This window comes from Diabrotica virgifera, chromosome 6, assembly GCF_917563875.1.
Source record: "Diabrotica virgifera virgifera chromosome 6, PGI_DIABVI_V3a".
Classification (NCBI taxonomy): domain Eukaryota; kingdom Metazoa; phylum Arthropoda; class Insecta; order Coleoptera; family Chrysomelidae; genus Diabrotica; species Diabrotica virgifera.
Window position 1 is genome coordinate 249,305,805 of NC_065448.1, and position 10,723 is coordinate 249,316,527.

Below are 10,723 nucleotides of genomic sequence, written 5' to 3' on the forward strand. Positions count from 1 at the left end.
AGGTCAGATTTGTAGTATCCTTCCAATTTTCCAGGTGCTGAAATACGTGACATATTTTTTGAAGGGTAAGATCGCATTCTACCAAATCATACAACACTTTTTTCTATGGTCACTTCTATTATTTGATTTCAACGAAATGAGTAGATATACTTTAAACAGTTTATTTTTATTTTATTTAACACTTTGACTCCTATGTGTATCATATCATACATAATACATAGCAGGTACTCTCCCTGAGCCTATGTGCATGAATTTGATACACAAGAGTATAACTTATTCAAGCGACTACCCACATAACAATTTCATGTTCTTAGTAGATTCATAGAACATACTTTTCAGAAAAAGTATATACTGAGAATGTGCGTAATTACCATTGCGAATGTGCAGAGCAGATACTGAGTATATACTACATTACAGTACTTAAACGTTCTATGTATATACTTAGAATGTACTACCGCACTTCTTTTCAGTATATACCAAGAATTTTCTTTTTAGAACATTCCAAGGACGTGCTATAAACCTTCTATGTGTATACTTAGAACATACTACCGCACATCTTTTTAGTTTATACTAAGAAGGTACTTTTTAGAATATTCCAAGGAAGTGCTATAAACCTTCTATTTATATACTAAGAACGTACTGCAGCACATCTTTGTATGGGAAGAATATTATATTTTTAAGAATATTCTAAGAAAGTGCTATCAAGTGCTATATTGCTTAGAAGTATGTTTTCAGCATCACCTAATCTCATCTTAGGTTCTACTGGTTCTACCAAATATCTATTTACATATTTTAATTGCAAATGAGAATGTAGTTAGTACCTACATTCTACAATATTACTTAAAAAGTAAGTACATATTTATAAATTTTAGTTATTTATATAAATCATTATATAATATTTAGCTAAACTAAACTATGCATAATAAGTAACTAAAATTTATATAATACTTATATGAACTTACCTATTTAAGTAATATTGAGTTATCAAAATAGATTATATGTATTTTGAAGAACCGCAAACAAAATAAGCAGATTATGTATGTTCTTTAGTCCTAGTACTACATCATTCGCCTTCATCCTTAACCCTTAAGTACTAACACACCGTCTCTCAGACGGCATCGTTTCTTAAAAGTGGGATATTTCCCTTCCTAGAAAAATTTGAAGGTCATCCGTTTATGACTTTTCAAGTTGGGTTGTTATTTACTAGTATTGAATTCGGCAATTTGCTACAAGTTGTTATTCGACAGATATTTAGACTCAAAGTTTGATTTCCGTCTAATAGACGGGGTGTTAGTGTTTGTGCCCAGTTCTTCATTAAACATAATGTGCCCCAGTTCGTCAGAAAGTTCAAATAAGGGGATAAAGACTATGAGGAAATTCTTTTGAAATGACTTGATGAGGTAGAAGACGACGTAAGCGAAGTGGGATCAATTTGTGCTGAAAATGTTGCCACTGACTACCATTGCTACACTGTACAAATTTTAGTGCCTGTCAGTTTTTTTTTGGTTTAATATTTTTTAAATTTTTTTTTTATTTTCATATTTATTACTCTTTGTTTAACTCGATTGTAAATTTTTATCAAGATTCTTTAATTGGTTTCATTTTTATCACACTTTTTTTCAGGAATAAAAAGTCACACAAACAATCCTTCCATTCTTGTTATAATGTTTTGTATTTTAATAAATACAGAAAAACTAGATCAATTACTGTGTTTTTTATATAAGTAATACTTTCAGTAAGTCATCGAAATATTTTTTTGCATTATAATATTTAACAAAAGAAAAATAACCAGTAAATTGTGAAACCCGTCTGTCAGGCGGTTAGTTAGTGTTTGCGCCATTGATTTAAGATGTTAGTACTTAAGGGTTAACACTGCATAGATCCATAGATGATACAAATAATGAAATAATGCCTGTTTTCTTTTTCATATTTTACGGTTTTTTCCTATCCCTGATCCATTCAGGTAAGAATAGAAATGGTCAGAACATGATGCGGGGGGGGGGGGGGGGTTATGAATGTATTGTGGAATAACAAAATCGGTGGTCAGTGTTGCCAAACGGAGAGAAATTTCCCTTTTTGCGGGAATTTTCAACATAAAAGGTGATAAAGGGAAAAAGTTAACTCAAAAGGGAATTATTGTTCCAGTCCAAATTGTAAAATATTAAGAAAAAATCAAAATATTTGAAAATAATTCAACATATCTTCTCAGATTTTGTAAACAGGAGGGAAGTTTTTTTTTATAAAAGTGGGTATTTTTAAGGTAAGTTGACGGAAAAAGCTTACTCGACGGTTGGCAACGCCAAAGCCTTTGGTTGCTTTGGTTGTGCAGTTTGGCACGTTTTGGTTCTGCGAAATGGCCTATTGAATTGAATGTACCTAAATTCAAATTCCAAGGATGTAAAAATACTAATGATTCATGATAAACTCGAAATGGTAAAGTCATTTCAATTATGAAAACGAATTTTTAATAGTATCTATGTAAACGTTAATACAATTAATGTTTAAACTTTTTTACCCTACAACAATTTTGAAATGAAATTCGTCCAATACTACCTACATACATAAATTTTATTAATTATGTATTCTAAAAAATAACGAAGTTGATAATCTATAAGGCTAATATTATACTTCCTATACATACAAATTATTTTTAAGATATTTTAAAAGTATCTACTTATAAGTATGTGTTAAGAATGTACTTATAAGTATGTGTTAAGAATATTCGATAAAGGTATATTCTAAGAATTAACTTTTACGAATATTCCGAGATCCTACGTACACGAATATACTTAGTATATTCGGTACGAGAATATACTTTGAAGTATATGCAAAGAACATGAAATTTAGAATGTTTTTTAAGGTAGATGCTATGCTTGTACTACACATATACTAAAAAGAATATACTCCGACGAATGTTGGTAGTATATGCTTAGAACATGATGCGAACATCATTGTTATGTGGGTAAAAGTGGTCAGGCTGTGACAATTTATGAGGATAAATGGGCCCAGTAGTTAAAGTGTTAAATATTAAGCTAATTTTAATGCTTACCACTTTCCAAAATTAAAAAAAAAAAGAATAGGAATGGTCCGGATTTGAACCCAAGACCTATCAATCTCTAGCCGAATGCTCTACCAATAACGCTACAAGCTCTCTGTTTACATAGTTTCTCGGACATAATGACAATTCACAGTAACCAACATGCAGACGAAGTGAAGTATAAATAAAAATGTGAAATGAATTTCGACTCGATTCAGGTCTTCCTCAGAGCCTCCTTGACAACAGGTAGACCTAGAAATAGTACTATCGGAGGATGGAGGGAGACATATTTAAATCAAAACGAAACCGTAGGTTTTCTTATTTTATAAATAAAAATGTTTTAATATAATACCACTTATCTTACTCCCGAGGAAGACAAATCCAGACACAAGACACAAAAATTATAATAAATTATATTTACTAAAAACACTAATACAGGGTGTTTCATTAATAATTGTCCATATAGTAACTGGAGAAACCTTAGCACAAAATAGGAAGATTTAACCTAAAACACTTAAATAAAATGTGGTTCCTTACTGAGTTACAGGGTGTTTTATCTAAAAATTTAAAAAATATTTTTGCTCAGCATTTTAAAACTGTTTGACGTATCCTTTTCATACTTGGTGAAAAGTGCGACTACTATACACCCTACTAAATTATGATCTTCTTCTTCTTCTTCCTTCTTGTATGTAGGCTTTAAAGCCTGTTTCTTCTTCAATATTATCCTCCTAAATTGTTTAGGTTATCGCACCACCTTTTTCTTGGTCTGCCAATACTTCTTCGTCCATTTGGTGACTTATCTCGTGCTATTCGTACTATCCTATCCTCTGCCATTCTACTAATGTGTTCGTTCCACTCCTGTTTCCGTTTTGTCACCCATCCATTTATGTCTTCTATATTGCATGATCTTCTTATGTTTTCGCTCCTCTCCCTATCCAACAGACTTTTCCCTGATATTCGTCGGAGTATTTTCATCTCTGTTGTTTCTAGTAGTCGTCTCGTTTTAGATGTGTCAGGCCTTGTCTCCGCCGTGTATGTTAATATAGGTCTAATTGCTGCTTTATAGATTCTTGCTTTTGTGTCTTGTCTTAAGTGTTTGTTCTTCCAGATTGTGTCATTAAGAGATCCCGCCGCTTTACTTGCTTTTAAGCTTTGTTGTCGTACTTCCTCTTCAACATCTCCGTAACTGGTTATATCAATTCCCAGATATCTAAACCTTGCTTCCTGCTTTATTATTTTCCCATCAATTTCGATTTTACATCGTAGTGGGTATTTAGATGTTGTCATACATTTGGTTTTTTCTGCTGATATTATCATATTGTATTTCTTGGCTGTTGTATTAAAGATGTGTGTTAATCTTTGGAGATCGTCTTCTGTCTCGGCGATTAATGCGGCGTCGTCTGCATAACACAATACTTTGATTTCTTTATTCCCCATTCTGTAACCACGACCTTTACGTACTGCTTCTATTATTTCGTCCATTATTATATTAAAGAGCAGTGGGCTTAATGAGTCACCTTGTCTGACTCCACTTTGTACTGGTATAAACTGCGTTAGTTTTCCATTTATCTTTGCCTGTATTCGATTATGAAAGTAGATGTTTTCGATGGTTTGTATAATATTGATTGGTATGTTTCTTCCATACAGTAAATGTAAGACGTCTTCGACTTGGATGCGATCGAAAGCCTTTGTCAGGTCTATAAAACATAGATATGCTGGTTTATTGTACTCAATGGCCTTTTCTGTGATTTGTCTCAGTACAAATACGGCGTCTACGCAGGATCTTCCGGATCTGAATCCTTGTTGTTCATCTGATAAAGTTGTTAGTTTATTGATTTTGTTGGTTAGGACTTTTGTGGTTAGCTTAAGTGCGGTGTTTAGTAGATTTATACCTCTATAATTGTTGGGGTCTTCTTTGTCTCCTTTTTTGAACATTGGTATCATTATGCTGTTTCTCCATGCGTCTGGTATCTTGCAGTGCAATATTAGTTTTTGTATAAGTTTTGTCATCTCTAGGGTTATACTTTCTCCTCCGTATTTTAGAAGCTCGTTGGTTATTCCGTCTGGTCCTGGTGACTTCCTATTTTTGAGTGAATTTATGGCTACCCCTACTTCCTGAAAACTGATTTCAATTTCGTGTCTTAATTCAGGTAGGTTATTATTTTGATTATGATTTTCCTTTCCTTTAAACAGTTCCGTCAAGTATCTTTCCCATTCGTTTGCTGGTATGTTATTGTATTCCTTCAATTCTGCCATTTCTTTCCGTTGGTTTCTTATGAATCTCCATATTTGTTTTTGTGTTCCGTAGAAGTCGCTTTCCATCCTTTTTGTAAACTGTTCCCAGTGTTCATTTTTTGTTCTTCGTAATTATGATAAACAAACGTTTCTAGCTACTACCAGAGGCGTACGACAGGGGATAGTGAATGGTTGACCCTTCTCAAATTCTAAGCCACTGGAGAAATTACTATTTTAGTGCCATTTTTAGATTTTCCAATACTCTCTACGTAAATAATATACTCTTCATTGGTAACGATAAAGTTATTAGTTTTCGAGATATTTGAAGTTAAATATGAAACGGCACAGTTATTTTGATTAATTTATGATATGATTCATATGATTAAAATTTAAAAATGATTTGTACCCAGTACGTTAAAACTATTTGGCGTATCCTTATCATACTTCGCAGAAAGTGTAGGCACTGTACACCCTACTAAATTAAGATAAATAAACGTTTCTAACTACTACCAGAGGCGTACGACAGGGGATAGTGGCTGGTTGACCCTTCCCAAATTCTACGCAACTGACGAAATTGCTATTTTAGTGTAATTTTTTAATTTTCCAATACTTTTTATTAAATAATATACTCTTCATTCGTAACGATAAAATGATTAGTTTTCGAGATATTTGAAATTAAAAATGAAGCGACACAATACATTAATCAAAATAACCGTGTCGTTTTATTTTTAACTTCAAAGATCTCGAAAACTAATGACTTTGTCGTTACGAATGAAGAGTATATTATTTTCATAGAAGGTATTGGAGAATCCAAAAATTGAATTAAAATAGCAATTCCGCCAGTGACGTAGAATTTGGAAAGGGTCAACCATTCACTTTCCCCCGTCGTACGCCTCTGGTAATAGCCAGAAACGTTTGTTTAACGCAATTTAGTAGTTTGTATAGTACCTATACTTTCTGCCAAGTATGAAAAGGATACGTCGAATAGTTTTAAAATGCTGAGCAAAATTTTTTTTAAATTTTTAGATAAAATACCCTGTAACTCAGTAAGGAACCACATTTTATTTAAGTGTTTTAGGTTAAATCTTCGTATATTGTGCTAAGGTTTCTCCAGTTACTATATGGACAATTATTAATGAAACACCCTGTATATTCTTTTCACACCTTTTTTTGGACTGATAGGTATAATATACATAACTTGAAATTAGTAACTTGATGCCATACTGTCTGTGTGCGCATACGCGCAGGATAATAAAAATTCACTCCCAATCGCGCCTAAAGAAGTATAACTTCAAAAATATGTTGGAACATGGAAGAAGTCATAATATAATTTAGGTACGGTACAGGAAGGTAGGAAAGGAAGGTACATTTCATTTGACCCTAGGTTGATGGAAGACCGAACAAATTGGAAGAAAGTTGTACAGTCAGCCAGGACCCATCCAGGGCTGTAGCGCTACGTGATGATGATGATGATGAAGCGTAGCCAGTACCATTAGAGATACTGCTATTGAAATATTTGGAAAAACCTCAGGAAAGAAGTTTGAGAATAAAGAAAACTGGCTGTGGACGTGGTGGTCAAACGAAGTTAAAAAAATAAAGGAGAAGAGAAAATTATATTGAAGAAGAGAAATGTAACTTTTTTCTACGTAAGGACAAAAAATAGTGGAACATTAAGACCGCGTCCCACCATCAAATAATTTGATCAAACTTGACAGTTAGTGACACAAAGTGACAGTTAGTGACGTCACATCCTGAGTGTTCATTGTGGATAATAATGAAAAATTTTAATTTTAAATAAAGTACAAACAAGTTAGACAACTCAATTCAAAAAATTTGATCAAACTAGACTGATAGTGAGAGCACAGATTTTTAGAATTTCAAAAAAACTGCAATTGTGACGTCACTTTGACGTACTTCCGCAGTTTGCTCAAACTGTTTGATCAAATTATTTGATGGTGAGACGCGGCCTTTAGAGTTCATTTAGTGGAACCAAAGGGAGATCCGCACAAGAATGCGTTTCTAGAGATCCGCACAAGAATGCTACGTTGTTACGTTTTTTCTACTTTACTATACGGCATGGAAGTGTGGAAACACTCTGAAATCAAAAAATTAAACTCCTTTGAGATGTGGTGCTACAGGAAAATCCACAGAATATCGTGGACTGAAAAAGTAACTAATATAGAGGTGCTACAAAGAATGAAGAAAGAATGTGAAGTAATAAAAACTGTTAAAATTAGAAAGATTCAATAGGTATCTGGGTCATATAATGAGGGGCGAGAAGTATATATTACTTAGGTTAATTATGCAAGGGAAGATACAAGGGAAGAGAAACCCAGGACGACGCAAAATATCCTGGCTAAGAAATTTGAGAGAATGGTTCGGTTGCAGCTCATTAGAATTATTCAGAAGTGCGGCCAATAAAATTAAAATAGCGATGATGATTTCCAACCTCCGATAGGAGAAGGAACCTGAAGCAGAAGAAGAAGGGGAACCAAATTGGCACATCATATTTGAAACATTATTTGGTTAAAACATCTCATTTTTGTTGGTAAAAATATATCTATTAATTTGTCTGAACTAAATTACGGTTCTGTGATATTAAAGGAGACTTATTATTCACACAATGTTGCCAAACTGAATTTTTTTTATATTCGATTTAAATTTTCTAGGCGATTTCCGAGCCGCCTATACCTACGTACAGTGAAAAAAATATTGTACATAGTACCAATGAACGCCAATCATTGACATTTTTTACATTGATTCAATGAAAATTTCGTTAATACTATAAACATCATTAAGTAACGACCATATTCATTATTACAATGTAATTCTATTCATTAAAAAATAATGAGTATAATCATTATTCCAGTGAATGTTTTTATCTATCCAATGATTTTTTTCATAATACGAATAATTTGTTCATTGTATATATGAAATTGTACATCAGGATTATGCGGTTAAATTAATGAATATAAAACGTTGCACTAATGTACAGTGTTCTTTAAATTACGAACTCGTTTATTGAATCAATGTTTTCGTAACATAAAATAAATGTTTTCGACTTTGATTAATAACTCGATACATTGTTTTGATGTAACGCAATCATTGTATTAATGTAATATACCTGAATCAATGATCAATTCATTGTAGCAATGATCTTGTACATAAACCGATACATTTCTTAAAACTCTGTAAGTGTTTTTATTGGTGTAAAAAAATCACGTGACAACAGTTGCAGCCTCCTAGCAGACAGTTACCCTGCAGACTCTGAGGAGCGGTGTTTGGCACTAGGCTGATTTTTCTAAGGTAGGTATTTACATATATTTTTAACTATTTATAAATTATTTTATTGGATTTCTATAAAAATAAGTTGTACTTACTTCTATTTCTACTTTTGCAGATTGATATGGACTTTGGAGTGGCATTTGGAAATGGAAATGGGACTTATTGATGGATATGACACCAATAATTTCGAAAGAATTATCTCCTTTCTTCGGTTTGAAAGTCATATCAAGGATAAAACAAATAAATTTTTATTTGGAAAGATTACCCATGAAGACATTACGGAATGTAAGTAACTATTTCATTATTCAATCCTGCATATTTAGTATTAATTAATTTTTGTTCTCTGTAAATTTTCCAAAAGCTAATTCGACACATAGGTAAAAGAAAATATGAATAATTTGAAAATATTTCTAAATAGTATAATCTTATAAAAGATTAGTAAATTAAATCTTTAGGTGATTAAACCGTAAATAATTGAAAATATTATTAACTCCTGCAGTCGGTAGTATCTATCAAAGTAAAAATAAACATCTCAACATCTAGCAATTTTTTTCAGGATAAATTAAAATATTTCTATAAAAAAAGTGATACCCAAAAATACAACTATGTTCACTATTTAGATTTATTTTTTTATAATAATTATTAATATAAATTGTAGATGGCTAACATGCAGTTATTCTTTGGGTTCTACATCGATATTTTGTACGAATTAATAAAATATACCATCAGAGATTTCCATTAATCATTCTTACATCGGGAAGACCCAGCAAGAAGTCGAAGATCATATTAGATTTTTGAAATCAAAGAAAAATTCCATTCAACCATTTGTTTTTTGTATGGGTGGTGATAATTAATCCCAGAGAGATGTTGTATTTATGGAGATGTTATTGTAGATGTATTTATTTTCACGATATCAGGTATACATTTTTTATATAATATAAATATATTTTTATATATTTTATAAGAAGAATCAATTTCTGTTATATTTAGTTATTCAGTTTTTTTCCAAATTACATTATAAAAAGGTGTTGTGTGTAATTAAAAATATATGTTTTTTTTCTTTAAACTTATAGATATTACTTAACATTAGTTTGAGAATCGGCAAAAAATCGTTGCTTCAACCTATATTTGTAATATTTATGTAGATATTAAGTCGTCATTTTGTTTACTTATTAACTATTTGTATGTTATATACAAATATACACGAAGATGACATTCACTGAACCAAAAAAGTACGTAAATATTATGAAAAAAACATTGATTCAAAAACGGGGAGCATTAATTTTCGTCCAATGATCAGTATCGTTGGTCCAATGTAAGTAGATACATTGACTAATGCTCAAAAACATTAATTTTTATGAATTAGTACGTTCATTCAATGTACTTTCGAGTTAAGAATTAATGTACCGATACATTGATTCAATGTACCGATACATTGATTCTTAACTAGAAAGTACATTGAATGAACATACTAATTCATAAAAATTAATGTTTTTGAGCATTAGTTAATGTATCTACTTACATTGGACCAATGATACTGATCTTTGGACAAAAATTAATGCTCCTCGTTTTTGAATCAATGTTTTTTTCATTATATTTACGTACTTTTTTGGTTCAGTGTACGAAGTGGATCAAGATCATAAAAAGGAATATAAAACAGGAATTTGCCTAAAATTAAGAAGAATAAGAATCATATTTACTTATATGCAAACGGGATTTATTAAAACAAGAACATCTTCAAAGATTAAATCGCTATACGTAACATTTTTCTATTTATTTTGAGTTGAGATTTAGTCTTAGTTTTTATTTTTATGTAGAACTTTATGTCGTTCCAAAAAAAGAACATTAAAGATTCATACAAATTGTTTTCAGAATCATCTGTATAAATATAATATCATTTTCATTTTAAAAATGAAATACTTACTTACCTACTTCGCTTAGAAGAAACTTTGAACTTTAAAGAAACTTTCAAAATTATACTATGCCACTAACAAACAATCAAAACAGTTAATGAGTACCTACTGAAAATTCTGTGTTCGGAAAATCATTTTATCATATTCTAATATTATAATATACCTACTACCTACATATTTAAATACGGGCAAAATCATGTTTAAATACTTAAAGTAAATAAGTAAAGCGATGTCCAAATCACAAAAATACTAA